The 16,706-nt window shown below is 35.8% G+C and overlaps 1 pseudogene; it reads left to right on the forward strand.

Annotated features, from left to right (window-relative positions):
* The first annotated feature begins 516 nt into the window (after positions 1-516).
* Positions 517-16,706, forward strand: part of LOC141550357 (membralin-like) — a 62,924-nt pseudogene continuing 46,734 nt past the window's right edge.

Here is a 16,706-nt window from a genome sequence, read left to right on the forward strand (position 1 = left end):
GCGAACATCCCCCGAACCCCGCCTCTAATCTCAATAATCTCAGGGAGCTCTCTACAAGGATTCCCCTACTCTATGGTCTGGGTTTAAACTGCGATTATGGAATGGGAGCAGAGACCTCTCCTTTCCGTGCCACCCGTCCCCTCTGACTTCTGTGACTCCTGGTGCCAACTACTTCTGTCAGCCGGGGGAAGTAGTCTCGAAAGTAACAAAGTGAGGGCGAGGTGGAATAACTTCCACAGAAGTTAAGGTCTCTCTAAACTAGCGGAGGTATTTATTCTCTATGATTACGTTAGTGCCAGTGTCTTCTGTGATTCCCATCCGCCAGGATAAAAACGCGCATCTTCTCTATGATCTTTTGGCCTTCTATACGTCGGCGGACCTATTCTCTATAGTCTCGACAATTACATGTCGTGAGGGGCACAGCTTTTTTCAAATTTACATTTTCAAACAGTCTTTTAGTTCTTATCAGCGATAAGGATGAGCGGTTTTTCTCAGCTCTGGAATACAGTCGGCGATATGGCGGACCTAGTCTACTCGGAGGGGGATTTCGGGGAAGGAACGGAGCGGGGTTTGAAGGAGGCCGATTTTGGTTCCTGGTCTCTCTATCCTCCAGCGGATTACATCTCTATGCTCGGAGGGTGGGAGGGAGCGTCCGCTACGGTGGAGGCGGGAGTGGGAGGTCTTTCCTCTCAAACTTCTCTATTGTCTGGAGGACCTACTCTTTGTGTTCTATAGTGAATCGGAAGTAGTTTGTGAAATTTCTCGGCCAATGAGAATATTCATCCCATGATGAGGGGTGCTCTCCGTCCGTCCCTTTCCCTCCTTCCCTAGCACAGATTCAAGGTCACACTGATGGTAACTGGCTCTGAAGTCAGGGCTCCGAGTCTCCTAGCACTTTACTTGCCTGTTGCCGCTCCTTCAAAACCCATCGCTCCTGGGATGCTTTGAGCCCCAACGGCTCCTCAAAGTTGGAACTTCCTCAGTGCCGGCCCCGCCTCTCGCCCCTTCACCTCCGGGGCTCTTGAGATGGAGCATGTGCAGTAAAAGCTGCTGCGTAAGGCGCATGCGCCAACGTAGCCTTGCGCCATAGTCTGGGCATGGAGAGCGCGCTCGCGAGATGCTAATAGTCTTCCTAACTCCAGGCCTGCAAATTTTCTCTATTGGGCCACCCCTGACAACTAATAGCCTTTCCCTTTTTTGAGTTTTTTTGAAGTAGAAAAAGCACTGAATAGGAAAGTAATGTAGCTCTTGATAAGTTTCTTAATTTCTCTAGTAAGGAGTAGTAATAAACAATGGTGGTAACAGGGATAATGTAAATGATATAGTAGTAGTCCAAAACCCATTGGTATGTAGTCTCTCCTAACGGGGCAAGAAGAATTTCCTGTTTGCACTGGGAGTCGGGAAGAGCTTCAGCCATTCCCCTTTGGAAAGAAGAATTCTGGGGGCAGCTGGGTGGCTCAGTGGATAGAGTCCAAATCTGGTCTCAGACACTTAACACTTCCTGGCTGTGTGACCCTGGGCAAGTCACTTAACCCCAGTTGCCTAGCAAAAGAAAAGAGCAATTCCATTTGGGATTTGTCAAGCGTCAAGTTTTGAATTGCTTCTGATACTTCTGGCTTCCATAATAAATGTAATAATAGCAAACATAGCATAGCTAGCAATTAGAGAGCAATTTACAAAAGCAGAACCCTTCATATATATTTCCTTATTTGATCTTAAAACAACTTTTTCAATTATGGGCTATTATTATTATTCCCATTTTTACAGATAAAGAAAATGACACTGAGAGTTGATTAAGTGATTTGCTCCAGTTTACAGGCAGCTAGTGAATATCTGAGGCAAGTTTTGTATTCAGATCATTTACACTTTAAGCCTAAGGCTTAGATCTAGGTTCATACTTTAAGGAATGAGACAGGAAAAAAAAAACCTTCAGAAATAATAATACATAATGGAAAGCAAGTACTGTTTCATTTTATCTTCTGTGCAGAATGGGGAAAAAATTAAAATGCAGTCAATAAGAAGATTTCTTTTTCTTGGTTATACACACACACACATACACACACACACAGATATAGATCCAAGGCTTGCTACCCTGTTCTCTTTTTTCATTGCCATTTGCATAACTTTAAACTTAAAATATAGTTTTAAATAAAGTTTGGACTTGTCTGTTTTTTAAAAAAAAGGAATTTAGTTTTTTTTTTCTTTATTGAATGGAGTGATGAGAAATATATTTTGTATTGATTGTTTAAAAATTATTTTAATTAAAATTCCAAGTCCAAGCTGGGGTCCAAAGATAGTCTTTGGGTTTATCAAACACTAGCTTACTATAAGGGATACAGATGTAGTAGTGACGCTTCTGTGTCAAAGGGTATCATAGTTTGATAGCCCTTTGGGCATAATTCCAGATTGCTCTCCAGAATGGTTGGATCATTCCACAACTCCACCAACAATGCATCAGTGTCCCAGTTTTCCCACAGCCCCTCCAACATTCATCATTATCTTTTCCTGCCATTTTAGCCAATCTGACAGGTGTGAGGGTATCACCTCAGAGTTGTTTTAATTCGCATTTCTCAAATCAATAGTGATTTAGAGTGTTTTTTCATGACAATAGATGTTTTTGATTTCATCATCTGAAAATTGTTCCTATCCTTTGACTCTGTAGTACTCTTTAGCAAAATATAATTTTCTTCCTTATTTCTTTTTTTTTTACCCAGAGACAATTGAGGTTAAGTGACTTGCCCAGGGACACACAGTTAGGAAGTGCTATTCACTACATTACCCCGCTGCCCTATATACACTCTTATTCTGTAATTAAAAACATTGATTGTAGATTGCATATTGGGAGATTTAATCTATTATTTCTCAGAACTTTTTTTCCCCCATCATTACTTCTATTTGTCTTCTACTTTTATCTTATGCAAAAAAATCTTTTAAGTATTGATATTTTGTTGTCCTTGTCCATTTTTTTTTGCTAACCTCTTATATTTCTGTTCTGCGGGTTGTTTGAGAAGAAAATAATTTGTTGAGGTCTGGTTTCTTCCTATAAATGCTTTGAATGCCTCTTCTGAATTGAATATACATCTTTAAAATTATTACTGGTTAGCCTCAGACTTGCAGGATATATTACCTTTGGTTGCATTCATTTTGAGCTTCTTTGCCTTTGTTTCATTCCTTCCAGTGGTTTTGGGGGAGTACAGAAAAGTATCATATTGTTTAAACTTCCCTTCTTTTATATTTGATGCTCTTTCTCTCAAGCACTTAGTTCCATTTTTTTTTTCTTTTCATTTATATTGTTGTAGTGATGCTATATATTATTTTCCTAGTTCTGCTTGTTATCCTCAGATTAAGTTCATATAAGATGCCTGATACTACTTCATATTCATAATTTTTACAATAATAATAGTCTACTACATGCATATGCCACAAGATTTTTGTCATTATTGTTGTTTGTTTTGAGCAAATTCCCAATCAATGGGCACACATTTTGTTTCCAGTTTTTTTTTGCTGTCAGTAAAAAGGACTGTTACGAACATTTTGATATAAATGAGACCTTGCTTACTGTCTTTGATCTCCTTGTAGTACATACCTAGAAGTGAGATTATAGTTCAGATAGATTATAATTCAGATGACATATTATTTTAGCATTAATCCTAAAAAGCTTTCTTGAACAGATCAATCTACAACTATACCAATAAGATGCCTGTATTTCCACAGCTCCTCCAACATCATTTCTATGTTTCCCAATCTTTGCCAAGTTATTGGCTATGATGTGAAATCTCAGAGCTTTTAAAGTTTGCATTTCTTATTAATATTGATTTGGAACAGTCTTTCTTTATTAGTTCCTAATTTTTCAAACATAAAGAGTGACATACATAAGATTTTGTGTTATGGGAGCCACCTGCTAGTGGCTGCTGGGATCTAATCAATTTATTTCATTCCCAATTCACAAGCAATATCTGCTCAGTAAAGGCTGATTTGCAATTCCTCCAAGTTTATTGTGATTTACAGCTGTGGGGGCTGGAAAATTGATCTGCCCCTTCACACTTAGGTATGGTCCTTAATAATTTTTGTAATTCTCAAATCTTTCTTCTACTTTTCCAGGTAGGGTGAAAGACAGGGGATGATTGAAAAAGACTCTGAGGTTTCAACTCTAACTGAGATTAATGTGGGTATCATCAATAGAAATAGAGATAAGTGTTGTAAAGAGAAGTAGATTTAGTTCCAAATGAGATGTGGGAGAAGATAATTGAGTTTAAAGTGCTGAATTCTTAATCTTAACCTCCTTCTCTTCAAATATGATATGCATGGATGGCTTTCTATAGCTAATTAAAACATTTTTTGCTTTTCTTAATTGCTTTATTTCTCATATCATCCTTTCCCCTTAGTCACTGTACTTTCCACATACATACATACACATACATATATATCAAATATCAATGTGCAGTCTGGGAATTTGTCTTTTATATCTCTACTCTTCCTTTTTCACTTTCTCTTTTTAAGTTTTTTTTTTTTGTTGTTGTTGTTTTTCTGATAATTGGGTCCCTGTAACTCACTTAGGCTGAAAGTGTAGAAATTTTGATAGACACCAATACTAATTAGCCTGAATTTAGCTTTAACCTTCTTTTGCCCCCTTCCTCATCTCCCAGCCTGGACTGGTTCACTTCTTAGTCAGCTTGGTCACCCTTTAGTTCCAGGTGTTCACTTATTGGAGCTGGAGTTTGTAAGGACAGCTGTCAATAATTTTAGTCCTATGGCCACTCAGAACTTCTTGTGAGAAATGCAGAAAAGTTGGAGGTATCCACAGTGTTACAAGCTTTGAAGTAGTGTGGAATAGTGGCTACCACTGACCAAGAGGTTTCAGAATGTGAGAGGTTAAGGAAGGTTAGGATTCATAGAACAATTAAGTGATCAATAGAAGCCTTCACCAAACAAAGAATGGGGGGGGGGGGGGTTTAGGAAGGCGCAGGTGGATTCAGCCAGAGACTCTTGTGGTTTTGAGAAAACCACAAATTTAAGATAATAGCCCATCTAGCCCAAACTACTTGGGGTCAATGAACTGACTTGACCAAATCCCTACCCACCTGCTTTTAATAGGCTAATTCAATATTAAACAACACATTCCACTGGAGGAGTTTTCTGCCATTTTTGAACATGGAATGTTCAAATGATGGGGGCAGGCATGTTTTATACATATTAAGAGAAAACATGTAGTAGGTATATCAGAAAGAATGTAATCCAGATAAAATGAACCAATCCATTGTCTGAAGGGAGGAGCTGTCACACAAGCAAGTATAAAGGTTTCCCCATTTCTGTACTCAGTGTCCCCTCTTTCCAAAGAGGAATGGGGCCTGTTTCTGGCCAGAAGCGTTAAGACGATTCCTTAAAATTCTTTTTTAATAAATTTTCCTTGATATCTGATTTTCAATGAAAAGAGTATTATTTCTAACATTCTAAACTCAATTGATACACACACTTATCTTGTCCAGGAGCAGGGACTGTAGGCCAGCTACTCTTCTTTTTTTCAAGACTTTATCTTTCCTAGGCTGAAAATTCCTAGTTTTATACCTTTTAGTCTGAGAATTCCTCAAGTTATATTTCTAGTCTTAACTATTACAGTTTCTTCTGTATTAATATACATTTATTTGACATTGTTTCTTGAAAGATCTGATACACATCCTATTTTAAATTCTTACCTTTTTAGGGAGAAGAAAATTTTGATCTCAATTTTTTTTAATGAATTTTTAAAAAATGTCCCCAAATGTAATTGGGGAAAAAACTATAAAAATTAAAAAATAATTTGCATTTCCAAAACAAAAATAACCCTCCCTCTCAAAAAAAAAAGAAAAAAATATGCCTCAGTATAATTATGAACTGGGTATTAAGCCTCAAAGTAGTCTCATTTTTTCCCCCCTCAAATGTGTTCTCCTTCTAAATATTTTAAAGAATAGATTAGGTTTTTAATCTCCTAGAGTAGATTTCTTTTTAGAAAGCAATGATGCACAATGAGAAGAGCATGGGCAAGTTAAATTCTGTAGGATTATTTTCTTTATCCATAAAATGTGAGGGTTGCACTCCAGAGATCCCTTTTAGGTCTAGATTTATGATTTTGTGATTCATCATTTTTATACTGTTAGTCTTTAAATCCCATTGAATCTTGAGATTATATATATATTTTGAGTTTTTAAAAAAGCTTTTTATTTTTTTATTATAACTTTTTATTGACAGCATATGCATAGGTAATTTTTCAACAATGACCCTTGCAAACACTTCTGTTCCAACTTTTCCCCTCCTTTCCTCCACTCCCTTCCCTAGATAGCAGGCAGTCTCATACATGTTAAAGTACATGTTAAATACAATACATGTATACATATTTATATAATTATCTTGTTGCACAAGAAAAATCAGGTTTAGAAAGAAAGTAAAAAATAACCTGGGAAGAAAAACAAAAATGCATGCAAACAACAACAGAAAGAATTAAAGGCTTTTTATTTTCAAAACATATGCACAGATAATTTTTCAACATTGACTGTTGCATAGCCTTGTGTTTCAGATTTCTCCTCTTCTCTCCAACCCCCTCTTCTAGATGGCAATCAATCCAATATATGTTATACATATTAAAATACATGTTAAATCCAATATGTGTAAACATATTTATACAATTTTCTTGCTGTACAAGAAAAATCAGATCAAAAGGAAAGAAAATTAGTAAGAAAACAAAATGCAAATGAACAACAAAAAAAAGAGTGAGAATGTTATGTTGTATTACACATTCAGTTCCCACAGTCCTCTCTCTGGGTGTAAATAGTTTTCTTCATCACAAAATCATTGGAACTGGCATCTGAGATTATCTCTTACTCACCTAATTATTTTGATATGGTCAGCTGCTAGGGAGGATATAGCAATAGCCCTTAAGGCCAACAGGCTTTGGGAGTGATCTAGTTAAAAATTATGTATTTCTGTCTGGCCAGGATGCTAAGGCCTCAGATATTGCTAGCTGTCAGATAATAGCCAGTGTGTCTGTGATGATGGGATGTCTGAAACTAATGAGCAACAATAATGAAGTGCTTAAAGTTAACTGTAAATGCAAAACAAAATTGGGTGCCTGTCACTTGACCTAGTTATATTTCAGGCCTAAAACCACACCTTTGGAAGTTTCCCATGAGCACCGTCCAGAGAATAATGGGTCAGTATCCATGCATCTGCATATAAAGTTAGAACCAGACCATTCCTCCATTCTCTCTAAGCCAAAAGATTGGCATATCAATGACATGAAGCACATGACCCCTATTTTTTTTCCTATAAATTTACCTTTCTTCTCCTGGTTCTTACTTGTTTTTGGAATTTAGCCTGTTTTAATTGATATTACAATTATAATAAATTTTGCTCCTTCACTTAGAGAGTAGTCCAAACTTGCAAATCCTTTTGAGACACTTTAGGATACAATTCTGGAGCCCCAATATTTTGAGGGTCTCCTTGAACTCTAATAATCTTATCATTTTATCATTGGATTACTTTAACTGACTCATTGGTCTCTCTAACCTCTCTTTTTTTAAAAATTAAAGCTTTTTATTACAAAGCATATGCATGGGTAATTTTTCCAACATTGATTCTTGAATAATGTTTTATTCAAAATTTTCCCCTCCTTTCCCTCACCCCCTCCCCTAGCTGAGTCCAATACATGTTAAATATGTTGAAATACATGTTAGATCCAATATATGTGTACATATTTATAAAGTTATCTTATTGCATAAGAAAAATCAGATCAAGAAGGAAGAAAACAAAAAACTAAGTAAGAAAATAAAATGCAAGCAAATAACAACAGAGTGAGAATACTATGTAGTGTTCAACACTGTTCCCATGGTTCTGTCTCTGGATGGAGATGGCTCTCTTCATCACTGCACATATGAAACTGTCTAACCTCTCTTTTTCTCTTCCCTCTCTTCAATTTGTCTTTCTGTGTCATCATTTTTCTTCAATCTCCAAGAATCTATGAGAGCTTCCCCACCATTTGACTTCTAAAGGCTTCAATCAATCTATATGTCAATGAACACCTATGTAGCATAAACCCATTGAGAGAAATGGTTATTATTCTTTTATATTAATGATAATATCATCATAGGACCAGAGTGTTTTACAAATATTATTTCACTTGAGTAAATTTTCAGGGAAAAACAATTTTCTGTTTTAGATAGATTGACTTTGAGATGCTTCTAGTATACTCAGTTCAAAATGGTTAATAGGCAATTGGTAAAACTGGAGTTCAGGAAACAGACTAACATTGAGTTGTATGTAAGAATCATTTGCATAGAAGATGATTAAACCCTGTTTGAGATCATCAAATAAGAAAGTATAAAGAGAAAAGACTATAGGACAGTCTTAAGAGTAACATGGATAAAGATTTAGCAACAATCTAGTCTATTCAGTCAGACAGATAAGAAAGGATCTAAGAGACAGATGTCATTAAAACCCAGGGAGGAAAGGATTCAGGAAGAGAAGGTGGTTAACACTGTTAAGTACTACTGAGTGGTTTAGAAAGATGAGGATAGAGATAAGTCCATTGGATTTGACAATTGAGAGATCATTTTAGAGAGAACAATTTCAATGGAATGATGAGGGCAGAGGCCAAAATAACTCACAAAGACCTGGAACACAATAACCTTCAAAGAATAAAAAGGGAATATCATACATGCGGAGGGTAATGGAAAAGTGCATAATTATGTGCTAATAAGGAATATTGAAGAATAGAAGTAAAATGTGTCACTAAGGAAATATAGGACTGGAAGCTGAAGTTGGTTTTGTCTTGAGTGCAAACAAGGATGACATAAATTGCTTCAGTGCTCCATAAGAATCTTCAATATGTTGGAAAAAAAAGGAAGGCCTCCTGCATGTTGTGCTGAGATCTTATAGAAGGAAATAGATAAGAATTCCATAGATTTGATGGGCAGGCATAATGGGCAGACATAGATAATGTCAAAATCTAGGAGATCATGAAACCATTTGAGTATCTTTTACAAGGTTCCCCTTTAAAGGCCTTATTAGTGGTGTAGTATTCTGTTTGACTGTGTAAGTGATTAAATCTCCAATAGTAGGGGAGGTACTAATGAGGTGGTGTCCTGTTTTGATTTTCATAACTTCCCTACCCCTCTCCTACTCTCCTATTAGTCCTGAATCATTATCTGTCCCAATCCTTCCCCTGAGGCAAGATAGAGATTAGAGAGTTTTCAATATTTTGTTTAGATTTCTGAGGGAGAGATTTTCTGGATCCATTTTTGATCTCAGAGCTGAATCAGATTTTCATCTCCAAGAATCCAGCCCAGAGTGTGAGGTTCCCGTGAAATATACATACATGTGGCTCTAAGCTCAGGTAAACAAAAGCTGGGGGAGGGGGGGGGAAGAGAATCCAAACTCTGGTGAGTAGGAATTTCCAAGAAGGGGACCATCAATCCAGTTCTGACAGGTTAATGGGTAAGACCATAATTCTTACAAATTGGGAGTAAAGGAGCCAGGAAGTCTGGAGAGATAGAGGTAGACATCTAGAGTCTTATCTTTTGGAATGTCAGATCTCCACAGCTCTAATTATCTCAGTCCAAATGAACAGAAAAGGGGGGTTGCAACCAGGGGAATTGAGACAGAACAATTCAGGGAAGCTGAGGCAGGACAATTCAGGGAAACTGAGGCAGGATAATAAAAGGAAACTGTGACACAACACTGACATTTTGTTTACCCCTAACACCTTCCTTAGGGCAGGTTGGTGGAGCAGGACATAGAATACTAGGCCTGGATTGAGGACAACTTAAAATTCAAATCTGATCTCAGACACTGTCTAGATGTGTGACCCTCATTAAGTCACTTAATCGTATTTGTCTCAGTTTCCTCATATGTAAAATGAGCTGGAAAAGAATGATAAGCCATTACAGTGTATTTGAAGAAAACCCCAAATAGGGTCATGAAAAGTTGAACATGACTGAATGACAACCCCTTCCCTAGACCTTATCCTGTCCCTTCTCCCTGATGTCATGGTCCTTTTCAAGAATGAAGGACAAAAAAATAAAAAATAAAAAAAATTTTAAAAAGCTATAATTTAAAAAAAAAAAAGAATGAAAGACAAACAATAACAATATCCAAAGCAATCTAGACTCCTATCATGTTCCTTCATAATACACGTATTCTAGATCAGAAGTTCTAAAACATTTTTTAATATGTATCATGGAACTGTTGAAATCCATGAACTCCTTAGCATGTTTTTAATTTTGTAAAATAAAATAAAGAAGATTCAAAAGGAAGACAATTATATCAAAATATTTTTTTTTAAAGTTTATGCACTCTACATTAAAAATGTCTTTTCTAAAGCCTGTGCCTACTCCACAGGTTATAGGAGCCACCAATAGTGACATGAGGTTATTAGAATTTCTAATACCACTGCTGAGTTGCAGCAAGAAAGAAAGTCTTCCCGCATTCTCAACTCTGAATATATTTAATATATTTCTTAGACCTTTTTGTCAATGACATTTAGGTTTTACAGCAGGATTAGTATTAAATACATCAGGCACATTGGGGATTAACTAGGCTTCTGTGTACTGACCCGGGACTATCACACTGTTTCTGTGGACAAATATATTTTTGATTCTAAACAATTTATTTACAAACTGTTGCATCACCATGTGTTAGCAAATCAAAGATTGCTTGTAGTTGCTTTGTAATTATATAATAGCTTTATTGGACAATGAAATGTCTTCAAGGGCTCAGGTTTATTTTGTACCCTTCCATAACTCCTACTCACTATTGAGATAAGCCTAGTAATTGCCTTTGACCTGTTAATTGAAGTGTAACAAAAGAAAAGAAGTAGAAAGAACAAGGTTTTGCATTGTTCTTTAAACTGTTGTCTTTTGTTAAATGTTGTTAATCTCTAATTTATCTAACATCTTCAGTGAATGTATTGTTCTTTTTTCTTTTCTTCTTTTTCTTCCTTCCCTCCCTCCTTCCTTCTGCTGTGCCACAGTTCTCTTTAATTGTCCTTGCCTCAGTTTCCCTAATTGTTCTGCCTCAGTTTCCCTGAATTGTCCTGCCTCAGCTTCCCTGAATTGTTCTGCCTCAGTTTCCCTAAATTATTCAGCCTCAGTTTCTTTAACTGTTCTGCCTCAATCCCCTTAGTTGCAAACCTTCCTCCCCTCCCCCTACAGTTCATTAAGACTGAAGGCCACTGCTCTAAGGTTATAAATTGTTAATGTAAGACTCAAGATAATGGTGAGTTCAGACTTCCTGGCTCCTAATTCCTTCTGTCCTCAAGAATTTATGGCGCTACCCCTCTAAATGTTCCAAAAGATAAGACTATCTGGAATACCTCATTGACATCTTTACTTCTGTTTATTCAGACATCCAGACTCTGGCTCCCTAATTCCCCCCCCCCCTTCCCGCTCCATCAGAACCAGATTGATAGTCCGTTCCCAATCTCAATATTCTGACTCTACCCCTGTAGCTAAACCATGTGGGAATATATGTCATTGAGAACTCACATTCACCACTAGATACTTTGAGACAAGAGTCCTGTCCAGTCAATCAAACTCTCCAATTCATAAAATATTAAAAACTCTCTAATCTCTATCTTGCCTCAGTTTCTCCGGCATTATCCTTCCTTCCTCCCTCTTTCCCTCCTTCCCTCCCTTTTTTCCTTCCTCCCTCCTCCCCTCTTCCTTCCTTCCTCCTTCCCTCCTTCTCTCTCTCTCTTTTTTATTAAAGCCTTTTAATTTTCAAAAGACATGCATGGATAATTTTTCAATATTAACTCTTGCAAAAGCTTTTGTTCCAATTTCTTCCCTCTTCCCCTCACCCCCCTCCCCTAGACAGCAAGTAATCCAATATATTATTAAATCTGGTAAAAATATATGTTAAATCCAATATAAGCATACATATTTATACACCTGTCTTGCTGCATAAGGAAAACCAAATCAAAAAGGGGAAAAAATGAGAAAGAAAATAAAATGCAAGCAAACAACAACATAAAGAGTGAAAATGCTATGTTGTATTCCACATTCATTTCTTGCAGGCCTCTCTCTGGCTTAGATGGCCCTCTTCAGCACATGATCATTGGAACTGGTCTGAATCATCTCTAAATGCCTTTTCTTTATAAACATTATGTGGGTGAAAATTATTCCAAAATGTATTACATACTTCCCTGTCTTTTTCAAGAGAGTGGACTAATCATCATAGCCTTTCCTTGATGACCTAGGATCATTTTATTGTGTATCTAATGGTGTTCTTAAAAACTGTTGAGATGTGTTAAGATTCTTTGCACTCACATCAGGTGGGTTCAAACTAAGTACTTATAGAGTTTTTGTCTCAGATTATTAGAGTTTTTCTGCTATTTGATGACTTGCTATTCTAAGTGTGCCTGACAATGGGATCTCTTCCCTGAGCCCTCTACTAATTTCTGTAGGCTGAGAAACCAGGTAATCAAGACTCTTAGAATTGTGTCTAAAATGAGAACAAATAGTATTTGAAGAGTTTTCCTATAATAATAACTGGCATTTACATAGTACTTTTATAAGACAGTGGGTCCCAAACACTTTTAAAGCTTTAAATTGCATTTGGACTTTGGGGATTCTATGTTTATATCAGCTAAGTCCCAGAACAATTCTGTGTTAGGTTTTATAGGTGTTATTTAGTACTATGATAAGATTGCTGAAGACCTGGATTCAGATTTTGCTTTGATATTTAAAATCTGTTTAACCATAGGCAAGTTATTTTTTGGGCATCAGTTTTCCCATTTGTAAAATGAGAAGTTTGTTTTCCTGACTTCAAGTCTCTAATGTTCTTACTTGGTTTTCTTAGGGTCTGGGGGTCAGCCTTCATTTCAGTAATCACCATAAGAATAGCCAGGTGTTAAAGTCCAAAATAAAAATTCTTTATTGTTTCCTTGCCTGGGGCCTGGGCTAACTTACTTAGAGGCCTTCCGGAGTTTTGATTTCAGTGGAGAAGTGCAGGAGGCCAGATCAGCCACTAGGAACCTGACTGAAGATGGAAATGAATCTAGTCTAGTCCTTGCTGGCTGTTATATATTCCATTATCATAGGTGTGAATCTTGTGGAACTATATTAAGTACTAAGTACATGTACTGAACTAGAGAACTATTAAGCACCATGCCAAACAACCATTGTCTTTATCAATTCTACTGATTTAACACCTTGTAAGAATCCTTGTTTCAGAGTTCTGGCTCCTAACACAAGTTCAAGTCACTCTATCTAGGATGCTATTTATGCTGCTTCTATCATATTATGCCCTTATATCTTTTATAAGTTCATGAATTATAATATAGTCATTTTGGGACCGTATTTCATCCATCAAGGGGCCTGTTTGTTTGTATTTATATCCTAATTCTCAGCTCTTTTCTGTTGAGTCATAGTTATTCTCCAGAGCTCTGGACAAATGAAGTGTTATTACTATTCCTTAAGGGGTTAGTTAGTATTAGTATTCAGTTTAATTTAAAGTATATAACACTTAAATTTTAAGATAAAGATTATAAATTACAATTTAATATGACACCAAATTTATGAGACTGGAAAGAATATTATTAAATGAATTTAAACTTGAAAAATTTAACCAAGCTTTATATTTCCACTTTAATATATCAGTTTCTTGTGGTACAGATAATAAATCTGGTTAAATAAAAGTGGGGGTGAGAATAGAAGATAGATTAAAACCAACAGAAATGAACAATTATTTTCTAAATGATGCATTGTTGTACACATTATTTTTCGAAAATATATATATATATATATTATTTCATGTACTTATAAAGACAATTTTAACTTTTTTTTTTTTTTTTTTTTAGAATTTTGAGTTTCAAATTCTGTCCCATCCTTTCTCCTTTTCCCTCTCCTTAAGGAGGCAATTTGATTTGATTACATTATATTTTTGTAGTTATGCAAAATATATTTTCATATTAATGTTGTAAAAGAAAACATAGACTACTGAATAGCAAACATTTCAGTGAAAAAAGGAACTGTGGCATTATTGGTGTTTTTCCCCCTGCAAGGTAATCAAGAATAAGTGACTTGCCCAGGATCACACATCTAGTAAGTGTCAAGCATTTGAATCCAAATTTGCACTCAGGTTCTCCTGACTCTGGGTCTAGTGCTGTATTCACTATAGCATACAGTTACCCCCATCAAGTCATCATCCGTAAGTCAAAGATTTGAGGAAGCTTAAGCAGTTAACCTTTTGCTCTAAGTTTTTTTGAAATGAGAAGTAAACATCAGAAAGTCCTAAAGACAATAATAGAAGCTGTATAATTTAAGGAGTACTTAAAGCATCCCAGCTGAGGTGTTATTACAGAAATTTGGAGAATGATTGGCCTAGTGTCCAATCATTGGATTAATGACCATTGAAATAGAGTTCAAAAGGATTTGGCATCCTCCCTGAAGTCCCTATTAAGGACTTTATATTGTAGAGTTGGTTTATTTTTCTCTTTATTTCTGAAGTTCTGGTTGTTGAGTTTGATACATAAAAATAATATTTGGTGAGATGTGCGACTGCCTTTGAGAAAATTATTTTTCTTCTTTGGAAAGGTAATTTCAAATGTCTTAATCAAGGATTTTTTCCTTCAAAGAATAAATGTGCTGAACTAAGTAAATCGACCTGTTATAATTTTCAGTTTACAAATATTTGTGTGCAAAGCACACAGTAAGTACTTCCTTATTCAGATAGTGATTCCTCCTTATTTTTTATAATAAAAAATTTATGACAAAGAAAAATAGTGAAGATAAATGAATTACAGAAGTTGATTCAGAGGAAAAAATAAAATATTAATTTGTTAAAACTTAAGTTGCTGCTCTATGAAAAATGAAGAAGGCAAATCTTTAAATTCTTTTTATATGCCTCATCCAAATTTTTCAAGTCATAACTTTTTAAATAATTAATAAATTTTAAACTTAAATGTAAAATGATAAAAGAAAAAAAAGATTGCCATGTAATAGCAAACCATAGGAGAGGATTCAATATAAAACAATAAATTTCCATTTCAAGAAAACTTATTTAGTAAATACTATGTTGTTTTCAAACCTGTCTATCTTTTCTTTGCTTCCTCATTGGTTTTCTTTTGTTCTTTGCTGCCCACTTTTTACTTTTTTTCCCCCTCTCCCCACCTCAAAGAAGACTATAATTTTTTTTTTAATTTTTATTTTATTTTATAATTATAACATTTTTTTGACAGTACATATGCATGGGTAATTTTTTACAACATTATCCCTTGCACTTACTTCTATTCAGATTTTTTCCCTTCCTCCCCCAACCCCCTCCCCCAGATGGCAAGCAGTCTTATATATGTTAAATATATTACAGTATATTCTAGATACAATATATGTGTGTAGAACCGAATTTTTTGTTGCACAGGAAGAATTGGATTCAGAAGGTAAAAATAACAGTTTACATTCATTTCCCAGTGTTCCTTTTCTGGATGTAGCTGGTTCTGTCCATCATTAATCAATTGGAATTGGATTAGCTCTTCTCTATGTTGAAGAAATCCACTTCCATCAGCATACATCCTCGTACAGTATCATTGTTGAAGTGTATAATGATCTTCTGGTTCTGCTCGTTTCACTCAGCATCAGTTGATGTAAGTCTCTCCAAGCCTCTCTGTATTTTTCCTGTTGGTCATTTCTTATAGAACAATAATATTCCATAACATTCATATACCATAGTTTACCCAACCATTCTCCAATTGATGGACATCCATTCATCTTCCAGCTTCTAGCCACTATGAAAAGGGCTGCCACAAACATTTTGGCACATACAGGACCCTTTCCAAAGAAGACTATAATTAAGAGTGAATATTTGCATAGATAGCTATAAACATATATATGATGATGGAGCATACCACCAAATAATGAGGAGAGTGGGTTTTGGCCCGTAAAGTATGTTAGGGTTATGAAATAGTGTTAGAAAGTGTCTCAGAAGAATTTGTAGGCTTAGACATTGTCCTAATCAAAAGGCAAAGATTTTATTGTTGTGCTATTGACTGGTGTAGCTAAGGTCCAAAAGGGAGTAGTCATTAACAAAGAGAAAGATGCCATTAAGGCAGGCAAAGTTAACTTTCTGCCATAAGGCAAGCAGTTCTTAATGAACCCATGAAGAATTAGGACAGGGGATTGCACTATGGGTAGCTTCTTTTAAAGGAGAGAAATAATTGGGGGGCAGGGAGAGGAGTTGACATCATAACTTGGCCTTATTGTAAATGTAGAGCTTTTCTATGCGACGAATTAAACTAGGAATTCAATCTGGGTACTGTAATAAAGACTTACTTAGGATAACAAAAGACATAATCAAAAGGTCCACCTAAACAGATAATTATAAGAGTGCCCAACTTTGCTTGTCTTAGGGAGTAACTTGGCTTCCAGATTTTTTTTTAAACGATAATTCAGGTCTTCTGCTACACCCCTCCTTATGACCTACTAGCTACCAAAGACTTGGTCTTTGTTGGGATCTCATACACTTGTAAAAATATTGGGGCTTAGAGCGATCTCAAAATATTAATATTTGGGATTGATGACACAGATATCCTAAAAGAATTTGGAGGCGTAGGTCACTTTCAAGTCAAGAGGCAGAGCTTTATTATAATTTTAATGCTAAATAAAGTGGGCTAAATTCAGAAAAGGAAAATAGTAAAGAGTAGGGAGTAAGCAGGTAAATTTCTAGCAATTTGGGGAATTCAA

Source organism: Sminthopsis crassicaudata, chromosome 1 (assembly GCF_048593235.1).
Source record: "Sminthopsis crassicaudata isolate SCR6 chromosome 1, ASM4859323v1, whole genome shotgun sequence".
Taxonomy (NCBI): domain Eukaryota; kingdom Metazoa; phylum Chordata; class Mammalia; order Dasyuromorphia; family Dasyuridae; genus Sminthopsis; species Sminthopsis crassicaudata.